Source organism: Pseudophryne corroboree, chromosome 1 (genome assembly GCF_028390025.1).
Source record: "Pseudophryne corroboree isolate aPseCor3 chromosome 1, aPseCor3.hap2, whole genome shotgun sequence".
Taxonomy (NCBI): Eukaryota; Metazoa; Chordata; class Amphibia; order Anura; family Myobatrachidae; genus Pseudophryne; species Pseudophryne corroboree.
This window is the reverse complement of record NC_086444.1, coordinates 235,762,223-235,784,949: the sequence shown is the minus strand read 5'-3', so window position 1 is coordinate 235,784,949 and position 22,727 is coordinate 235,762,223.

Sequence of the window (22,727 nt, the reverse complement as noted above, 5' to 3'; positions counted from 1 at the left end):
GAGGCAGGTCAACAGTTCCTAAGACTCCTTCTGCTCCTCCTCCTCGTCAGCCATCTCCGTCCAAATACGAACCTATGAAGATAGGTCATTCATGATTGTCTCCAGCAGAGCGTAGAAAACGTCTATCTAATCAGCTTTGCCTATATTGTGCTGCAACTTCCCACCTCATTAATGCCTGTCCTGAGCATCCGGGAAACTCCAAGTCCTAGCCTGCCAAGGAGAGGGTCGGCTAGGTGTAATGAATTCCTCTCCGTCTTCAAGTGACTGCAACCTCTCAGTTTCTCTTCAGGTGGCTCAACGTACAAAGAATCTTATTGCCTTGTTGGATTCTGGAGCAGCCAGAAACTTTATAACTGAGAAGTTCGTTAAGCAGTGGTCTCTACCTACTGAGAGACTGTCATCTCCTATATCTTTAACTGCCATGGACGGTAGTAAGATTCCTGATCCGGTGATTACATCCAAGACCCTACCTATCCATCTGAAGGTAGGGGTTCTGCATACAGAACTGATTTATTTTCTGGTAATCCCAAGGGCCACTCATCCTGTGGTTCTAGGCCTCCCATGGCTTCGTTTGCATAATCCCCAAATTGATTGGAAGATGACCCATATCCTGGCATGGGGTCCTTCCTGTTCTGAGACATGTCTACATAAAGTGCTTCCAGTTTGCAAATCCTCCTCTAAATCTCCTGATTTTCCGCCTTCTCCATATCAGGATTTCACCGATGTATTCAGCAAGTCTTCAGCCGATATTCTTCCTCCCCACAGAGAATGGGATTGCCCTATCGATCTCATTCCAGGGAAAACTCCTCTTCGTGGACGCACGTATCCATTGTCGTTGCCTGAGACCCACTCCATGGAGGAGTATATCAAGGAAAATCTGGCTAAAGGATTTATCTGGCCTTCGTCTTCTCCAGCTGGCGCAGGCTTCTTCTTCGTAAAGAAGAAAGATGGCGGCCTGTGGCCTTGTATTGACTAACGGGGTCTGAATGACATCACAGTGAAAAATCGGCACCCTCTGCCGCTTATCACCGAGCTATTTGACCGCGTCAGTGGAGCCACTATCTTCACAAAATTAGATCTGAGGGATGCTTATAATCTCATCCGAATCCGGAAGGGGGACGAGTGGAAGACCACTTTTAACACCCGTGACGGACATTACGAGTACCTCGTCATGCCTTTCGGACTCAGCAATGCTCCAGCAGTATTCCAACACTTCGTGAATGAAATCTTCAAAGACATTCTCTATCGTCATGTTGTGGTTTATCTCGATGATATCCTTATCTACGCGATTGATCTGGAGTAACATCGGTTCTGGGTGAAAGAGGTTTTGTCCCGTCTCCGTACCAATCATCTGTATTGCAAACTGGAAAAATGCATCTTTGAAGTTAAATCCATCCCGTTCCTGGGGTATATTGTATCCGGTTTCGGTCTGGAGATGGATCCCGAGAAACTTCAAGCAATCCGAGATTGGCCGATTCCTTTAACCCTCAAGGACATCCAGAGATTCCTAGGGTTTTCCAATTATTACAGGAAATTTATTCAAGACTTTTCCACCATTGTAGCGCCTGTTACAGCTCTTACCAAGAAGGGTGCCAATCCTTCCAAATGGTCAGAAGCTACCCAAGCATTCCATTTGTTGAAACAAAGATTTGTCTCTGCTCCGGTTTTGAAACAGCCAGATACCAGCTCGCCCTTCATCCTCGAGGTGGACGCCTCTTCTGTTGGAGTGGGCGCAGTACTGTCTCAAAGAGCTAATGACAGTCATCTACATCCTTGTGGCTTCTTCTCACGAAAGTTCTCTCCTGCCGAGCATAACTACGCCATTGGCGATCAAGAACTTTTGGTGATCAAGCTCGCTTTGGAAGAGTGGAGGTACTTATTAGAAGGAGCTTCTCATACCATCACCATCATGACGGATCACAAGAATCTCCTGTATCTAAAAGGCGCTCAATGTCTTAACCCTCGCCAAGCCAGGTGGGCACTTTTCTTTTCCAGATTTGACTTCAAATTGCAGTTTTGTCCAGGGTCACAGAATCGCAAGGCTGATGCCCTTTCCCACTCCTGGGAGCAAGAAAATTAGTCTGAGTCTACTGACAAGCATTATATTATTGATCCAGTGGCATTCTCCGCAGTGAGGATGGACTCTATGACCCCGCCAGGGAAAAGCTTCGTGAAGCTGGCTCTCAGAAGGAAGCTTTTGCATTGGGCACACTCCTCTCGCTTCGCCGGACACGCGGGCATACACAAGACCTTAGAATTCGTTTCCAGATCATACAGGTGGCTTACCCTAAAGAAGGACATTGCTGAATTATTGTGGCCTCCTGCCCAAAATGTGCCCAACACAAAGTACCCCGCCAGTCACCCACTGGGCAACTGGTTCCTTTGTCTGTTCCTCATCGTCCTTGGACCCAACTTTCAATGGATTTCGTCACGGATCTCCCTGTGTGTAACAAATTCAACACCATCTGGGTGGTAGTTGACCGGTTCACCAAGATGGCTCATTTCATCCCTCTCACCGGTCTTCCGTCGGCTTCCAAGTTGGCACAAGTCTTCATTCAAGAGATCTTCAGATTACACGTTCTCCCTGTGGAGATAATTTCCGATAGAGGTGTTCAGTTTGTGGCCAAATTCTGGCGAAGTCTTTGACAAGCGCTCCAAGTCAAGTTGAAATTCTCTACAGCCTATCACCCTCAAACCAATGGGCAAACTAAGAGGGTGAATCAGGACTTGGAGGCCTTCCTTCATATCTATGTATCCTCTTCCCAGGATGACTGGGTTCAACTTCTCCCATGGGCTGAATTCTGCCACCACAATCAGTACCATTCATCATCTTCCTCCACGCCATTCCTCACCAACTATGGGTTTCACCCAAAAGTTCCAGAATTTCAACTGCTTCCAGCAACATCGGTGCCTGCAGCTGATATCACGCTTCGGCAGTTTTCAAATAACTGGAAGAATGTTCGTGCAGCTCTTTTGAAAGCATCCTCCAGGTACAAGAGATTTGCTGATAAGAAGCGTAGGGCAATTCCTGCCCTTAAAGTTGGTTGTCGACGAAGAATCTACGACTGAGGGTCCCGAGTATGAAATTTGCCCCCGCTATATCGGACCTTTCCTGATTGAACAAGTCATCAACCCAGTGGCTTACAAGCTTCAGCTACCTCCGTTTTTAAAAGTTCCTAAGACATTCCATGTTTCACTCCTTAAACCAGTGATTCTGAATCGCTTTCATTCAACGCTTCCCTCTGCTCCCAAAGTCCAGACTCAACGTGGTGTTGAGTATGAGGTCGCCAAGATCCTTGATTCACGTATTAGATATGGGCATCTCCAGTATCTGATCGATTGGAAGGGCTATGGTCCTGAGGAACATTCCTGGATGAATGCATCAGATGTCCATTCTCCCAAATTGGTCCAGAAATTCCATACCAGATTTCTGCAAAAACCTAAGAAGTGTCCTGTGCTCACTTAACTGTGGTATGGCGCTTTCAGTCCCGTCGCGGCCGTCACCGACGTGCCTGTGGTCTCACCTCATGGAAGCTGAGTAGGGCGTCCCCCGTGTGCTGCGGCCGCTGCCGCCATCCCTGTGGCCACCGTGCGTGTGTGGGAGTGCGTGGAACCTCTGCTGCTGCGGGCTCCGCCGCCATTACCATTTGGCACATGGTTCCTCAAGATCATCTTTTCCTCTTCAAACCCGGTCATGGGCGCAGCCATGTTGGATAGAATCACATGTCGCTCTCCTCACCAATCCGCAGTGCTGCTGCTGCCTGTGCATAATCCCTGTTATCCTGAAGGTATAAATATCCTGTCCCAGCACCAAGGAAATTGTCAGTGCTTCAATTGTCTCTCCAGTGATTCCAGCCTGCAGTTTCACTAAGGACTCTCCTGTGATTGCTCCCTGTAGTACAGCCTGACTCTCTTGTGATTGCCCTCTGCGGTACAGCTCCAACTCCCCTGGGGTTATATTCTGTGGTGCAACCTGTCTCCATTGTTTCCGCACCCAGTATTAGCAGAGTGTGTACTCCGTCTTCCAGCAGCCACTCTCCAGCGGTTCTCTGTTTCCACTACCATCAGTAACTCACTATTATAGTGGAGTGATATTCCTGAGATCCCCAGCATCACCTTTGAGGTTCACACTATCCGCCTCTTCTACCCCATTCACCTCCATGTGGCAGTGATCTACCGCCCCCCTGGCCGCTGTTCACCTTTCCTTGACAACTTTGCTGCCTGGCTTCCTCACTTTCTCTCCTCCGACCTCCCCTCTATCATCCTCGGTGACTAAAACATCCCTATCGACATCACTAATGCAGCTTCCTCTAACCTTCTTGCTCTTTCCACCTCCTTTGGACTTTCTTAATGGTCCTCCAACCCTACTCACAATCTCGGCCACTCCCTCGACCTTGTCTTCACCCACCGATGTGATCTCTCTGATTTCTCTAACTCTTCCTTCCCTCTCTCTGACCACCATCTGCTTTCTTTCACCCTCTCATCTTCCTCTCTCTGCTCCACACCCAGACACACCATCACCAGACGCAATCTCGGGTCCCTCAACCCCGCTATCATGTCCTCCCTCGAGACCTTCCTCTCTCCTCTTTCCACTATGACTTGTCCCAACCAGGCAGCCTCCTTCTATAACTCTTCCCTTACTGCTGCTCTTGACTCTGTGGCCCCCCTCTCATCTGTCCCCCTCCGCCGCTCCAAACCCCAACCCTGGCACAACAAACTTACACGATTCCTACAAAAATGTTCACGGTCCGCAGAACGCTCCTGGAGGAGATCCCACTCTCTGGCGGACTTTCTCCATTTCAAGTTTATCCTCTCCTCCTATAGCTCTGCTCTTTCTCTTGCCAAGCAATCCTTTTTCCAAACACTCATCTCTTCTCAGTCCTCCAGTCCACGCCGACTCTTTGAAACTTTCAACACTCTCCTTCGCCCCCCTCCTCCTCACCTCCCCTCTTCCCTCACTCCCACTGACTTTGCCTCCTTCTTCATCTCCAAAATTGAGGATATTCAAAATTACATCTCCTCCCGTCACCCCTCTGCTGCCCCCCTGTTCCCACCATCCCTCCCGTCCATCTATCCCACTCTGTCCTGCTTCCGTCCCACCTCAGACAAGGAAGTCCACTCCCTCATCTTATCCTCTCCCCCCACAACCTGCCACTTGGACCCCCTCCCCTCCCATCTTCTCCGCTCCCTCCCCCCCACTGCCTGCTCCCACCTTGCTCACCTCTTTAACCTATCGCTCTCTACTGGCATCTTTCCCTCACCATTCAAACATGCTCTGGTGTCCCCTATTCTCAAAAAGGCCAACCTCGACCCTTCATCACTCACTAGCTACCGCCCCATCTCTCTTCTCCCTTTCGCCTCCAAACTACTTGAATGACTGGTCTACAGCCGTCTCACAAGCTACCTCTCTGACCACTCCATCCTTGATCCACTACAATCTGGCTTTCGCCCACTCCACTCCACCGAGACTGCCCTGGTGAAAGTCACCAGTGACCTGCTTTTGGCCAAATCCAAGGGCCACTTCTCTTTGCTCATCCTTCTGGACCTCTCTGCTGCCTTTGACACCATGGATCACCCTCTCCTCCTCCGCACACTCCAAAATGTTGGCCTCTCTAGCACCGTCCTTGACTGGTTTACCTCATACCTCACTAACCGCTCCTTCTCTGTGTCTGCCTCTGGAACCACCTCACACCCTTCCATCCTTCCTGTTGGTGTCCCTCAAGGTTCTGTCCTAGGCCCCCTTCTGTTCTCCCTGTACACCTCTTCCCTGGGTGCGCTCATTAACTCCTTTGGCCTTCAATACCACCTCTATGCTGATGACACACAACTCTACCTCTCTTCTCCTGATCTGTCCCCCTCTGTCCTCTCTCAGGTCTCCAGCTGCCTCTCTGCCATCTCCTCCTGGATGTCTGAGCGCTCTCTGAAGCTCAACATGGATAAAACTGAACTTATTATCTTTCCCCCAGCCAGAGCAACACCCCCTACAAATATCTCTATCACTGTTGACAACACTATCATCTCCCCCGTTCCCCAACTCCGCTGCCTGGGCGTCACTCTTGACTCCTCCCTCTCCTTTGCACCCTACATCCAAGCTCTGGCGCAATCTTGTCGGTTCCAGCTATGCAACATTGCTCGCATCAGGCCATTTCTCTCCCAGAGTGCAACTAAACTTATCATCCACTCACTGATCATCTCACGACTCGACTACTGCAATGTGCTCCTCACTGGCCTCACTTGCTCCCACATCGCTCCCCTCCAATCTGTCCTCAACTACGCAGCTAGGCTCATCTTCCTCTCCTGCCGCTCCACTTCTGCCACTCCCCTTCGACAAAATCTACACTGGCTCCCATTCCCCTACAGAATCCTCTTCAAACTCCTCACCCTCACATACAAGGCAATCTCTAATTCCACCGCTCCCTACATCTCCAACCTCCTCTCCCTTCATACTCCCTCCCGCCCACTACGGTCGGCTGATGACCGTCGCCTCTCCTCTGCCTTGGTCACTGCTTCCCATGCACGAGTTCAGGATTTTGCCCGTGCTGCACCCCTTCAGTGGAAAGCGCTCCCCCGCTCCATTAAACTCTCCCCGACCTTGCAAAGCTTCAAACGGGCACTGAAAACCCACCTATTTATAAAAGCGTACCCCTCCAATGCATAACCTAGTCCTTAGGCTGCTCCTCCATCCCCCTGCCCCATGCCTTGGACATCTCTGCTTTGCTCGCATACCACCATCAGGCTTCTACCTGCTTGCTTGCACCTCATGTCCTCTGTCTGTTGCCCCTCCCCACTAGATTGTTAGCTCTTCAGAGCAGGGCCCTCTTTCCTCTTGTCTAAGCCCTCTTCTTGACACATTTCACTCAGCGACCATCTTTACCTGCTTTTTCTCCTGCTGGTAAATGGCCCCTCTCTATCTATGGCCGCCAGCCCCAAGTAGTACAATGATTACTCCTTCGCTACTTACATCTAAGCTGTATTATGCTTTGTGAATTGTGGTGCTCTTTGTTACCTGCACTCCATTTTTGTTCTTTATTTACTGTTATGCTAAGTTTTGTCTCCCTGTACTGTCCTTTGTAAGGCGCTGCGAAACACTTGTGGCGCCCTATAAATAAAATGTAATAATAAAAATAATAAAAATAATAATAATGCTTCACCTGCGATCCCCAGCATCACTTAATGCTTCACCTGCAATCCCCAGCATCACTTAAAGCTTCACCTGCGATCCCCAGCATCACTTAATGCTTCACCTGCGATCCCCAACATCACTTAATGCTTTACCTGCGACCCCAAGCATCACAAGGCATTTCAAACTAATGCTCCGGTTACTGGTCTCCAGGGCCGGTGCAATGTCTCTATGCACCCTAGGCAAAGCTTCAACCGGGTGCCCCCTAACCTGCAACCCCCCTGCAGGAGGTGCATCAGGGCTATGAGGAGCAGCCATGGGGGTGCCCCTTGGGAGCCATAGCTTCATCCGCCTCCTATGTGCCTTCACATGACTTGACTCATGTCGGCACAGAGGAAGCACTGAGACATTATGTGGTACAGCCTTATAGTGGTAGCTGCCCTTGATTAGACCCGCAGCAGCAGCCAGCGCAGTGTAAAAGGAAGAGGCCGCATACAGAGACATCCTTCAGTTTTTTGCTAGATGAATTCAGTGGTGCCCTCCAGGAGCTGGCGCCCCTGGGCAGCCACCTAAAGCTGCCTAATGGTAGAGCCGGCCCTGCTGGTCTCAAACCAGTAGGAACTCAGAGACTCTCTCTTTTACAGTTATTGTTTTGTTGCACTTTCTATGACTTTTATTATTTAATAAACACCCTTAAAGGCACTCCCTGTTGTCGTGGTCACGCCTTCGGGCTTTGGTACTACTGCTCCTGCGCATGTCTAGGAGTCCTATCACCTCCTAAGTTCAGGTACCCGTCAGCCCCTACAACTGAGGCTTCCCGTTACCAACACCAACCCTCAGTTGTGACACATGGCAGGCAAGCCAGGAGGAGGGAGAAGCGGGCAGGCGCAGGATGAAGAGCGGGTTGGAAGAGGACCTCTGGCCGGCGGATACTGCTGCAAACGTGAGTATAACACACTCTTTCTCTTTTCTCTCTCTTTGTAGAAGGGTACTCTGCCTGCAGTAATGTATAAAATGGGGACTCTTGCCTGCAGTAATGTGTAAAATGGGGACTCTTGCCTGCCGTAATGTGCAAAATGGGGACTCTTGCCTGCCATAATGTGTAAAATGGGGACTCTTGCCTGCCGCAATGTATAAAAGGGGACTCTTGCCTGCCGTAATGTGTAAAATGGGGACTCTTGCCTGCCATAATGTGCAAAATGGGGACTCTTGCCTGCCATAATGTGTAAAATGGGGACTCTTGCCTGCCATAATGTGTAAAATGGGGATTTAATGTATCAAGGGCATTGCAGTGTGTGGCATAATATGGTGCAGAGGGCATTACTGTGTGGGGCTTAATATGTGGTGGCCGTGATCTGTTGGTGCAGGGTCAAAAACTGGGGTGTAAGGTAGTCTTTTCAGATGAGGCCACACCCATCCTAATAAGGTAACGCCCATTTTAACATGATCACGCCCCCACTCAAATTCTTTATTTTTATATTTATGGGGGGGGCATCTTTTTTCATGTTGGGGGGGTACATTTTTAAAACTTGCACTGGGAGCCAAATTGGCTAGAAACAGCCCTGACTGAGGACACCTCCAACACATTGCCATCACTGCCGGCACCCCTGCACAGAGGACACCACCGGCACTCCCGCATTGCAGACACTGCCAGCACCCCTGCACTGAGGACACTGCCAGCACTCCTGCACTGAGGACACTGCCAGCACTCCTGCACTGAGGACACTTCCAATACTCCTACTCCCACTCCCAAAACACAAAATCCGAAACGTGTCCCCTGCACATCTCTAATACTAATGTCAAAAGTATATATTATAGACTATATTTTTTAAATCAGATTTTAACATTTTCTTATCATTTTCTTACATTGGAATATGTGAGAAATATATATGTACAATTTATAGTCATTTTCTTATTTTACGTTTTTCTAGCATATTTATTGCTCTTACATACTGTATATCAGTGCCTAAACATCTTATCTGTTAGCAAATAAATTTATTATGATTGATTTGTTGGGGGTACAAATACCGCAAATGTACTGTTATGGACAGGGTCAGATTTAGGGGTGAGGGCATCCATGGGCACAGCAATTTGTCAGTTTAATTCGGCAATCATCACATTGAGACTAACAGTTCTTATTGGGTGATTTTATTGACTGCAAGAACAGAAAGAAAGTGAAATTATTAACGGTGCAAAAGTGATATTCCTTTTGCTTAATATAAAACATAGGAAAATGAATGCTATTTTCAGTATCTCACTGCAATTATCATTTCTTTGTAAGTTTTTCTACTTTGTGATTCTACTTTACAGAACAGTTGTGCTTACGTTATTATAAGATGTAAAATCTGTGACACTGCCTTTTTGCATTATTTCATTTTTATTAATGAGACACGAATGCATAATCATATTTATTTTGTGAGATGTCTTCTCTCAATGTCTAAGGCCAGCTAAGTCTCATAAATTAGTCGTATCTCTAAATCTCTGTGATTCACTCACCTTCTAATATAATAGCTAAATGCGCTGGGTGAATTTAACTTGTCATCTTCAATTTTATTTTTGGTAAGGGTACTTTACAATATATTAGATTATACAGAGCCAAACAATAGAATGGCAAGTGACCAGACTATAAATGATAACACAGAGAGGTGAAATGGATATTCTGCCTTTGCAAATATAATTATGTCACATTAAGCAAAATGACCAAAACTCCTGCAATACATAAATGCCTGTATGCCTAAGTGGCATTTTGGGATCTATTAATAGCACGTGGTTAGTAGCAGACAATTCAGGACATTGTCCAGGTGTGTTCAAGTAATTGTGTTTTATTATTGAGCAAATCCTATATGCTGTTTCTTTAACTATGGCAGCACAAGTTATTGCAAACTGGTTGTGTTTGTTTTTGTGTTAAGAACCTCATTTAGAGGTTTATTTGTCATCACTTAATTAACATTTTCATCTACTTTTGTAGAAATTGCCACTCATTATAAAGGTAACGCAGTACAGAGGCGGAACTTGCGAGTGCTGAGCCCAGGCGCGAAAATATCCAAGGAAGAGGTGGTGGGTGATAGGGAGAGGTATTGGGTGACTGAGGAGTCAGGGGTTGGCAGGGAGAGGCAGTGGGTGACAGTGGTAGGAACAGTGAGTGGCAAGTGTAGGCAGTGGGTGACAGCAGGAGAGGCAATGGGTTACATCAGGAAGTAACAGGTAGCAGCAGGAGGTATTGAGTAACAGGGAGGCTGAGGGTGACTGGGGAGGCTGAGGGCATTAGTTTGTGACAGCAGGAGGCAGATGGTGGCAGGGGGAAGCAGTGGGTGACAGAGGGAGGCAGTGGCTGACGGGAATCAGAGTGTTACAAGGAGAGGCAGTGGGTGGCAGAGGGAGATGCAGTAAGTGATAGCAGGAGAGACAGTGTATGACAGCAGCAGGTAATGGGTGACTGGGGTGAGGAGCCCTGGTGCAAAAATATGCTCCCTCCCAGGTAGAGGTGGTGGTTCATAGGGTGACTGGGGAGTCAGGGGTTGGCAGGGAGAGGTAGTGGGTGACAGTGGTATAGACAGTGAGTGGCAGGGATAGGCAGTGGGTGACAGCAGGAGAGGCAGTGGGTTACTGGGAAGGCAGAGGCTGACACAAAGAGGCAGTGGGTGACAGAGAGAGGCAGAGGGAAACAGGGTGACAGAAGATACAATTGTGACATCAGGAAGTAGCAGGTAACAGGGTGGCAGGGGGGAGCTGAGGTTGACAGGGTGAGACAGCAGGTGACAGGGGTAGGCAGTGGGTGATAAGAGCCAGAGTGTCACAAGGAGAGGCAGTGGGTGATCGCAGGAGAGACAGTGGGTGACAGCAGGAGGTAATGGGTGACTGGGGAAGCTGAAAGTATCAGTCGGTGATGAGGCAGAGGGTGGCAGCAGGAGGCAGTGGGTGACAATGGGAGGCAGTGGGTGACAGGGAGAGGCAGAAGGTGACTTCAGGAAGCAATGAGTTAAAGCAGGAGGTAGTGGGTGACCGGAATAGGCAGTTGGTGAGACGGAGGGGCAGTAGATGACCACGGGAGGCAATGCATTACATCAGGAAGTAACAGGTAATAGCAGGAGGTATTGAGTAACAGGGAGGCTGAGGGTGACTGGGGAGGCTGAGGGCATTAGTTTGTGACAGCAGGAGGCAGATGGTGGCAGGGGGAAGCAGTGGGTGACAGAGGGAGGCAGTGGCTGACGGGAATCAGAGTGTTACAAGGAGAGGCAGTGGGTGGCAGAGGGAGATGCAGTAAGTGATAGCAGGAGAGACAGTGTGTGACAGCAGCAGGTAATGGGTGACTGGGGTGCGGAGCCCTGGTGCAAAAATATGCTCCCTCCCAGGTAGAGGTGGTGGGTCATAGGGTGACTGGGGAGTCAGGGGTTGGCAGGGAGAGGTAGTGAGTGACAGTGGTATAGACAGTGAGTGGCAGGGGTAGGCAGTGGGTGACAGCAGGAGAGGCAGTGGGTTACTGGGAAGGCAGAGGCTGACAGAAAGAGGCAGTGGGTGACAGAGAGAGGCAGAGGGAGACAGGGTGACAGAAGATACAATTGTGACATCAGGAAGTAGCAGGTAACAGGGTGGCAGGGGGGAGCTGAGATTGACAGGGTGAGACAGCAGGTGACAGGGGTAGGCAGTGGGTGATAAGAGCCAGAGTGTCACAAGGAGAGGCAGTGGGTGATCGCAGGAGAGACAGTGGGTGACAGCAGGAGGTAATGGGTGACTGGGGAAGCTGAAAGTATCAGTCGGTGACGAGGCAGAGGGTGGCAGCAGGAGGCAGTGGGTGACAATGGGAGGCAGTGGGTGACAGGGAGAGGCAGAAGGTGACTTCAGGAAGCAATGAGTTAAAGCAGGAGGTAGTGGGTGACCGGAATAGGCAGTTGGTGAGACGGAGGGGCAGTAGATGACCACGGGAGGCAATGGGTAGCAGAAGGTGACATCAAGATGCAGTGGGTGACAGGGAGAGTCAGTGGTGACAGAAAGATGCAGTAGGTGACCACAGGTGAAAATGGTTGGCAGAGAGTGACAGCAGGAGGCAATGGGTAACAGGTAGAGGCTGAGGGATAGTCACACACACATACCCTGGTTACGTCCACACCTGGCACTGCCACTTACTGGGAGCGGGAGCTTCCAGGTATGCCTCACCTCAATGATCAGGCACCAAAAGGAGTGATAAAATATGGCAGCAGTTGAAACCTTCACCATCTTAACATGCCGTTGATTCTAGGACCTTGCTACTTTCCTAAGGGAACGAGTCCTGGGTTGTGAATCCATCCCGATAAACTCCCTATGCCAGAAATCATATATGCATGAACCCAAGTTCACACATGCAGATTAGCACTGCTTAGTCAGACCTGGCAAGTGCTAAATTTCACTGCTATTAAAGTAGCACTGATAGGGATCATGGGAACATCTGATCTTTGGATACTGTAGGGGCATATTCAAAACTTTGTGGGGCCCATAACAACATTTTGAAAAGGCCCCCATGCTAATACTCATAAAGAGACACATTTCTCTGCAGAAGTTATTCATTTTATGCCCTAGTTCAGTAATGCTCAAGTTAATTTTAAATCCCCATTGTAGTATCCTAGTTAATGTTTTGGCCAATAGCAGTTCCCAAGTTTTTTTATGTCCCATAGTGGTTTCCTAGTTCATTGTATGCCCCATAGTAGTGCCCTACAGTAGTTCACAATATTCAATACCACAGTGTACTACTGCCAGCACACATCATGCCACATAATAATCACAATTAATTGTATGAAGTACACTGTCCCCCATACATATTATGTCATATTGAAGTGTCTTCATTTCTTATTATGCCACACTGTAGTGCTCACAATTCACACAGTGCAACTTTTCAGTACTCCCAATTTATATTATACCACATCACAGTGCCCCCAGATCATATTATACCACATTAAAGTGCTCAGTAAAGATTATGCCACCTTACTGGCACCCTTAACCATTAAAACATCTACTACACATATCAATCACTGAAAATGAAATCTCACCCCAGGTGTGTAATTCGAATTTTTGTGCTCCCCATTTGAAGATTTTGAAAGAACTCCTCCCCATTGTCACTAAAATAGGGAAGGGTGCGAGCAGATGTGAGGGAGAGAGAGTGCCAGGGAGGTTGGGAGGGAGAGAGAAATAGGTTAGCCAGAGAGTACGTTTCAGGGAGACAGAGACAGTGCCAGAGAGAGCGAGAGAGAGAGAGAGAGAGTGCCAGGAAATGAGGGGGGGAAGTGAGAGAGACAGTGTTAGAGTAAGAAAGACAGTGTCAGGGAGAGAGAAAGAGAGTGAGGGAGAGGGAGACAGTGTCAGGGGGAGAGAGAGAGAAAAAGAAAGAAAGAAAGAAAGAAAGAAAGAAAGAAAGAAAGAAAGAAAGAAAGAAAGAAAGAAAGAAAGAAAGAAAGAAAGAAAGAAAGAAAGAAAGAAAGAAAGAAAGAAAGAAAGAAAGAAAGAAAGAAAGAAAGAAAGAAAGAAAGAAAGAATGCTAGGAAGAGAGGGGGAGAGTGAGAGGGTGGAGGAGTGAGCAGGAGAGACACTACCTGGCTAAAGCACAGGACGGAGGGCAAAGACAGACAGACAGACTGGGAGCATGCACAGACAGACAGTGATATGCATGCACAGACAGAGCATCATACTGGTGCATAGACAGACAGACGGACGGGGGCATAGACGGACAAACAGAGCACCATATGGAGGCATAGACAGACAGACGGACGGGGGGGTGGACATAGATCAGTGATCTCCAACCCGTAGCTCGCGAGCTACCGGTAGCTCGCCGTATTATTTTTGGTAGCTCACAAAGCGCACGGGCTTGGGCGGTCACTGGCACTCCTCCTCCCTTCATTTTTAATATGGTGCCGGCCGTCAGCCAATCAGAGCTCGTGGACCAGCAGTGGCGGCACCTGATTTGCTGCCGGACTGTGAGTTTTCACTTACCGGCACCATATTTTAAATGCCCGCTGCCGCCGGAGACTCTGTCCCCCTCACCGCAGCCACTCTCCGGACTTCACAGGAGCGGTGCGTGTTGCGCTCTCCTCCCCTTCCGTTCCTCATACAGTAGGAGCAGCACCGGCGGCAGTAGAAGGAGCCAGCAAGGGTTAGCACTGTGTGGGGCACTGTATCGGACACTGCGGGGAGGGGGGCATTTTATCTGGCACTGCGGGGGGCATTTTAAATGGCACTGCGGGGGGAATTGTATCTGGCACTGGTGGGGGCATTTGAATATCTGGCACTGCTGAGGGGCATTATTTGTGTATCTGGCACTGCTGAGGTGCATTATTTGTGTATCTGGCACTATGCGGGGGGGGGGGCATTACTTGTAGATGTGAGGCCACACCCACTTTCACAGGAATGCACGCACATTGGGGGGAGGGGGGAGCTCCTTCAGAGGTTTTATTTTCCGAAAGTAGCTCACACCCCAATTAAGGTTGGAGACCACTGACATAGATGGAGGCATAAATGGAAAGATGAACAGATGGATGTGGGTTGGCATAGACAGACAGAACACCATATGAGGGGCATAATGTAAATGGATAGATGGATGGGGGGCCGGGAAGGGCATAGATGGATGGATGGGGAGCATAGATGGACAGACAGATGGATGGTCTTAGAGAGGGGGGCTAACCGTCAGTGGGACTGTGGCACTGTTCAAGCACGATCCATCATCAGCTGCTCAGCACCAACGCTACTGCTGATATGCTTATGGCACCCCGCCTTCTGCCTCCCTCCCAGGAAGTAAGCTGGCTGGCCCTGAACCCTGCGCGCAGCGGTACTAATTTGAAACAATACAAACAAAAAATTGAAAAAAAGGTACAATGGGATTGCTTGCTGGGCCTTCAGGGACCCCCAAATGGCTGTGCCCCACGTCAGTTGCATCCCCTGTATCCTCTATAGTTACTCCACTGGTCACCCCATTTAGGCCTGTCAGATCCAATTGCTTAGTAGGTAATTTTGAGAACTTGGTAGACAACTAAATGACCTATGTCAGGGACTCGCTAAGACTCTGGGCCCCAAAACAATGGCATCTCCTGCACCCACTATAGCCACACCCATGGTTGTAGACATGGGCAGTTTTAGAGAGGAGAAGGCCAATGTGCAGACTCCGTGCGGCCCCCTCCTATCTACAGCACAGTAGATGCTCCGGCAGCCGGGCAGGACATAGACAGGGGGGGGGGGAGAGCATAGGTGGACAGACAGATGGATGGTAGTAGAGAGGGGAGCTCACAGTCAGGACTGTGGCACTGCTCAAACACAATACATTGCCAGCCACTCAGCACCACTGCTACTGCAGGTATGCTTACCGGTTCTCTCCAACAAGCAGCTCTGGTCACACATTGAGAGTTGTTCTACACCCTGCACCCCACCTTCCGCCTCTCAGGAAGTAAGCTGCTTGGCCCCAAATCCATGCTCATCACAGCTACATCTGCAGCAGACAGGAACTCTTAGCTTATTTAGCCACCCACCAAGAAGTAGCCAAGATGAACGTGGCAACATCTGTACTTTGGCGCATGCTCAGTGCAATCGCAGCACATGTGCAGTCTGACGATAATTGCTCAGTTACGTGAACATCAGCATTGCGTACAAATCAAAATAATGCACAAACAGAAGACAGAAGGGGAAGGGAAGATAGTTAGAACTTCATGAATTCTTCTGCTCATTTTCTTGACTGATAAGTTATGCTACCGTACGTGAAAGTGTGATTCTTGAAATGGCAATTTACAGTATATATTATGTAAGTTATGGCATAAAAAAATTACACAAAGCACAAAGTCTGTGTGTGCAAATGCTAATATAATACAATTTTTACTGTCATAATTTATTTAAGGCAGTCCTCAAGTACTCCCAACTAGAGATGTGAGGGTTCAGTTTTCTGAAAACTTAAACCTACCCAAACTTGATGTTTCCGAGTGATTCAGAGGCCCAGGTCATTAAATCCCACTAAACTTATATCCAAAAATGAGACAAAATATAATTTTGCTATTGATTCACTTGTGTACCAACTTTTCATATATTTCGATGATTTCTGAAGCTCCTAGCTATTATAGAAATACATTTTACATCAAAACAGATACAATAAGGAAAAGTTGTTGATCTCTGAAAATGTGCATTCACACCTGATGACCAGACTGCTGAGTGCTTGCCCCTGCTGTGTTTGGTGTTAGCTATACATATCCAAGTAATCTATATGCAAGCACAAGCAAAGGGTATTTTTTTTATAAATCTTCTCTCCCTGGGGCACTTGGTCTCCATAGGTACTGTAATGGCTTTCCTGCTTATGGGTTGTCATAAGGGATGTACATTTTAATGAAACTACCTGCTTCTCAGGCTTCCTGAGTGTTTACAATGCTAATGACAATCTAACAAAAGGGCCTTCAGATTACCTGCCCTCAATGACCTTCCATATCCATATGAGAAATGTACATTGTGTCAAAGATATTATAGGCAATGCAAATTGTATCATCATGCCCTTGTCCCTGTCCAATTCTTCCACCATCTGGGAGTATTGCAGACTTTAGGCGTTATGCAGTAATATATGATTCCAGATTGCATACAAGGAAATAAATGCAGATATTTGCACATATGCAGAGGTACACTCATCTTATGGAGCTATCATCCCTATCCATTCGCCTAGATTGCTACTGTCATCATGAAAATGCTAAACATCCCAGTACACAAAAAAAACACATTACAGTTAATGGCCAGATATAGCAAAAAAGTACATAAGTGGCATGAAGCATCTGAAGTGCAAATCCAAGCAGAAGCAAATAGGACATTTTTTCTTTTCTTTAATTATAACACTTAAAAATACATGTGCAGGCTTTCCCTTTCCCTGTGGAGTATGAAGCATTCTTTATTTGTGTTAATTTTAGGATGGACTGCAATGTAAATTGTACTTACAAACTGTGTTCCCGCAGTTTTGGTGATTTTGCACACACTGTTGTATTTTCAAAGTGTGCTTCCAATACTGCGCAGTTTTCATCATGTGTGCGCCTTACTCCAGAGTTATGGTCCCCACAAGTCAGACGGCTATGTTTGCCACCCTTTACTACCCATTTTAGTTTGAATTCATGCTATGTGTACACATCATGTCCTTATTGTACTTTGGTTCTTTCTGCCTGCCCACTTCCTGTTTCTGTATGCCCATTCCAACCTCAGTCTCTGCCTCCGAGTCATACGCAGAATCAGTGGCATCACTTGGGTGGGTGTTACCCAGTGCACCATACTTACCCCTGCACCTCAATCACCGCGTGCTCACAACAGCGGGACACCCTCTTATGCATGTGGGCATGGTCGTGTCACACCACCATGTTGTCATACTGGAGGCTTGCCCATCGCTCTTGCAGCTGTCCCAGATTCTAACAGCACACAGGCGCAGTGTAGATGACGCACGCATGCTCACATCATTCATCAGCTGCTCAGTGAAACCTCAGACGGCATCAGCCAGCACCCCTCTAGTGATGCTACCATGCAGAAGAAAGCCTGTTGTACAACATTTATTGCAAAAAGAAAAATGCATATTGCAGCAAAAAAAATAAAATGCAAATTTCACTTACTATTGTGGGTTGTTTTTTTTGCAGAGAAGCAAAAAGAAAGGACTGTTTTATTGTCTCTCTGGGGCACACTTTGTATCAATCAACATACTGGTAAGTTTAGAATATGAGGTACACTGTGAGTGTAAAAATAAAACTTAACTTTTATTAATCTAGACAGATGAAAATATTGTTTTATATATCAACAACATTGACTTAAAAAAGTATTAAATAACAATGTGACGATATGTTACTCACTTGTTGTGGCGTAGGTGGCAGGTGGTTTATCTGCACACCCACTATGTTTTAAGTGAGTATTGATATTTGACGTTCATCAAAGCGAAAATTTGAAATCTCTTGTTTTCTCTATCAACTTATGAATTGTTATACATGAGTACATTCATAGGAGAGAAACAAGAAACCCGGCTTTTCCAACTTCTGGACTCCTTCTAAAAGAGTAAGCATAGGCATATATAATGAAATTGATATTTGAAGTGTTGGTTACTGATTATTCCTAGGTGCATCAACGGAAGGTGTGTTCCTTGATACTACAGTACCCGGTATTCCAAGAGGGTCACCCTTTCTGGTACTGATTTTCACTGAAATTTCACTTACTGTAATCTCACTCTGAGTAAGGACCACAGTATATTTGTCTTTTTAGCTGCATTTAAAACTGTAAATCCAGTAATAATTACATCATAATGACTTATCTACAGTCTCCTAATAAATGAGTTTCAAGCTATTTAAAATGCAATAAATAATTCAGAATTCAATAAATTTAGAATTTTACACATTATTAGTAGTTTTGCTGTAGGCAAATTCCCCACGGTAGTATTTTCCCACAGCTAGTGCAATATCATTTTATGAATCTTCCGGTACTACCTTTAGAGAGCCATTTTGTTCAGACACGTCATATTTCTTCAGATATGCTTTATGAGTCTTATCATCCTTGGAAGACAGATATGTGTTCCTATTTTAATACTACTGTTACAAAATGACTTTCAAGGAACATTAAGCTTGTTCTACAACACTTCAACAAGATATAGTTTGGAAAAAGGACAGCAATTCTGAAAGTGATTTGTATCCCTGCATAGAAGCAACACAAAAAATATTTTGTTTAGTTAAAAGCAGAAATCTTAATTGTCAATGTGATATAAAGTATATATTCACAGAGAGATGGTTTAAGTACAGCTCAGGTTGTAAAAAAATAAAAACATATGGAGAAGACCATTAAACATTTAAAATAATAGAATCAAATATATTAACTTTCACTACAGTAAGGGGCTTATTTATTAACGTGGTTCAGAATTCAAAATATGTTATACCTAAAGTAATCAGAATACAGCTGTCATTTTTCTAGTGCAGTTTAGAAAATGAACATCTACAGTAATTGATTGCTGCCAATGCAAACAGTTGCCTTCATGTTGAACGCACAGGATTCCAGGGATTTCATGGCGTTTGGGGGCAGCAACAGGCAGTGTTCCAGAAATATACATGAAATAATATAATTGTTTAGGCTTAATTAAATATGTCTGCCATGCTGTCCTCTGTAGTAGGTTATAGTGTTAGAAGGGTGTTGGTTCTCTAATTAAACATACAATAAAAGTGTGGTTTGCAGCGTTGCTTTGCAGCAAACCATTGTGTTGGTCATATTTGCTGACCTTTGAGCTGCCTCCTTCCATTGTGAAGCAGGGAGTGGAGCCATGTTGACAAGAACTAATCCATTACATGGTTTTTGTTATGCCAAATAGTCTGATGTAGAGATAGTATATTACTGTGAAAGCCCTTGATAGGATACAGTCTTAGAAAAGTTATGAGTCCTCAGCGCATAATAGTATATTTCTATTAAGCTCCCCCCCCCTCCTCTTCTCATTATCCCATTAGTGTCTCCCCCACCCTCCTCATTTTGAGATTAGATATAAAAGACACTTCCAATGTATTTCTGTTCTTGTGCTGTTTTGTTCTTTGTTCTGCCACATATCTGATGTAGATATTTCACTGTTTAGCCTAATGTTGCATTTATTGGCTCTATGTACACTAATATTATACCTTTGATTTCTATTAAGTGGGCTTGTTACATTTATGTTGTTATTCTTTGAAATGTATTCATAAACTGTTTCTAGAAAAAAAATGAGAAAACATGTAGTGTATTCCATGGATAAAGCTCAACACACGTTCACCAAACATAGCACTTGTCCTAATGACTGATCAATAGAATCAGTGTAGGCTTGTGCCACATATTTGGGTAGCTATATTAGATAAAAGCCTGGCTCACTAGTGGACCACGCATACCAACAGTGGTCATCTTCCACCCAGATTTATAGGCATGCCCAACAATTATTAGGACCATCATGATCACAACGTTGGATATTTTGAGAACACACTTGCTGTGATATAGGTATATTTGCTTAATATATCCAGTGATAAGGCCCCATATTGTGTGTCCGCATAAGCTCATACTCATGGGTCATGATTTTCTTATTCTTTTTTCTTTTGTCTCCTCTCAGGGGCATTTCTAGAGAGGAGAAGGCCCGTGTGCAAGCTCCATCTGGGCCCTCTCCTCTCTAGTCGGCAGCACTGTACAGCTCTGGGCATTAGGGTCCCCAGGGGACCCTAGCGCTGTCCCAGAGACTAGAGTGCATGCGCAAATCACCAGGAAAATGGCACAGCAGCCATTTTCTCAGTAATTTCCTTACAGCGCATGCGCAAATCACTGGGATAATGGCGCAATGCCATTTTCCCAATTATTTCTGCAGCGCTGCTGCTGCGCCGTGGGATTCCGGAGGGCAAGTATTTAAATTAATGGTTACAGGATGTGCGGTGTGGGCCACATAGACCCCTTGGGGGCCCGTTTGCACCACACACACTGCACCCATTATAAATACGACAGTGTCTCCTCTGCACTTTTAGCATAGGATATTGTAGGATTATTTGTTGTAGATTAATATTGCCAAGTTACTTTCTTGTGTAAAAGCCTTTCAGCCAAGGATTTACTGCATTTCTGCTGGGTGCTGGAGTCAGTATGATAGACTTGAGGTTCATTTCAACTCCAGGCCTGGTAACAGTAAAGGAGGTCGGGTTGGATTATTACTTTCCCAATCTTTCACATACACAGTTCTACCACAAGTACCATCACTCACATTCACATCATTTGTAGTACATTCCATCAGGATTTACACTCCTTTCTCTCTGCGTGTTGCAGCTATTGCCCACCTGGGCAACCCAAACAATTTCTGGAAGAATTTTCTGCCTGGCTCCCTCACTTTCTATCCTCTGACATCTCCACCACCATCATGGGTGATTTCAATATTGCTATTGATAGTCCAAAATCTGCTGCTCATGCCTCCAAACTACTCTCTCTAACCTCCTCTCTCGGCCTCTCTCAATGGACTGACTCCTCTACTCATCACTGCCTTGATATAGTATTCACCAGTCTATTCTCAGTTTCTGACTTCACTAACACCCCTTTCCCTTTCTCAGATCACAACCTTATCACCTGCATGCTCTCCACCATTACTTCAAACTCAGAGTCATTGAAGTCCTCTAATCCTCCTCAAACCCGCAGAGATATTAACACAATTAATTTTAAATAACTGACCACCTCACTGCAACAACTGCTCTCACCTATTTCTGCATTTACTTCTCCTGAGACTGCTGTATCACACCCGAGCCAGACTCTAGAAATAGCCCTTGACCAAGTGGCTCCAGCAACCCATCACACTCCACGTAGGTCAAGATGTCAACCGTGGCACTCTAAATTAACAAGACACCTACAAAAACTCTCACACAAAGCTGAACATCAGTGGCGTAAATATCTTATTCCTAGCGACTTTCTCACATATAAGACTGTCTACCACTCTTATAGTAATGCCCTGGACTCTGCCAAACAAACATATTTCCAAACTCTCATCTCTGCTCAAGCCTCTAACCCCAAATAACTTTTTAATACATTTAAATCACTTCTGAACCCTCCCTCGCCCAACCCACCAGCCATTATCAAGGCGCAAGATCTTGCATCCTACTTCAAGGACAAGATTGATGAGATCCGAGATGAAATGGTATGCTCTTCCTCAGCCAGTGACCTGCTCAGTTCTCTACCTGAACCCTCTGAAACTCTCTCCTCATTTGATCCCACAAGTGTAGATGAAGTGTCAACACTCTTCTCTGCCTGCTACTCTACTACGTCTCCTCTTGAGTCAATACCCTCACAAGTAAGTAAATCTCTGTCTCCTGTGCTCATCCCAACCTTAACTAACATCTGTAATCTCTCTCTCTCTCTCTCTCTCTCTCTCCACTGGTATCTTTCCTTTACTGTTCAAGAATGCACTGATTACTCCCATTCTGAAAAAACAAAATTCTGACCCTAACACTCTCTCAAACAACAGTCCCATCTCTCAGCTGCCATGCCTCTCCAAGCTACTTGAGAGACTTGCCTACACTTGCTTCACACACTTTCTTAAAACACACAATTTATTTGACCCACTTCAGTCAGGCTTTCGTTCCCAGCACTCCACAGAGACAGCACTGACTAAAGTAGTGAATGATCTAGTCACTGCAAAGTCCAACCGCCATTACTCACTTCTTATTCTTCTAGCTCTCTCTGCTGCTTTTGACACTGTTGACAATTTTCTTCTCGTACAAACACTACAATCCCTAGGTCTAAAAAAGACACAGTCCTCTCTTGGTTCCTATCCTACCTATCTAATCGCTCCTTCAGTATTCGCTTCTCTGAATCCACCTCCTCTTTGCTACCTCTTTCAGTTGGAGTACCACAAGGCTCGGTCTTAGGTCCTCTGCTTTTCTCAATCTATACCTCATCTCTTGGTAAACTAATCAGCTCTTTGGATTTCCGTATCATCTGTATGCAGATGATACTCAAATCTACCTATCCTACCCATATTTGTCACCATCTGTATTGGTCAGGGTCACTGAATGCCTTTCTGCTGTTTCATCTTGGATGTCATCTCGCCACCTCAAACGCAATATTTCCCAAACAGAGTTACTTATATTTCCACCGGCCAATAGTAGTTACCAACCTGATATCTCTATCACTATTG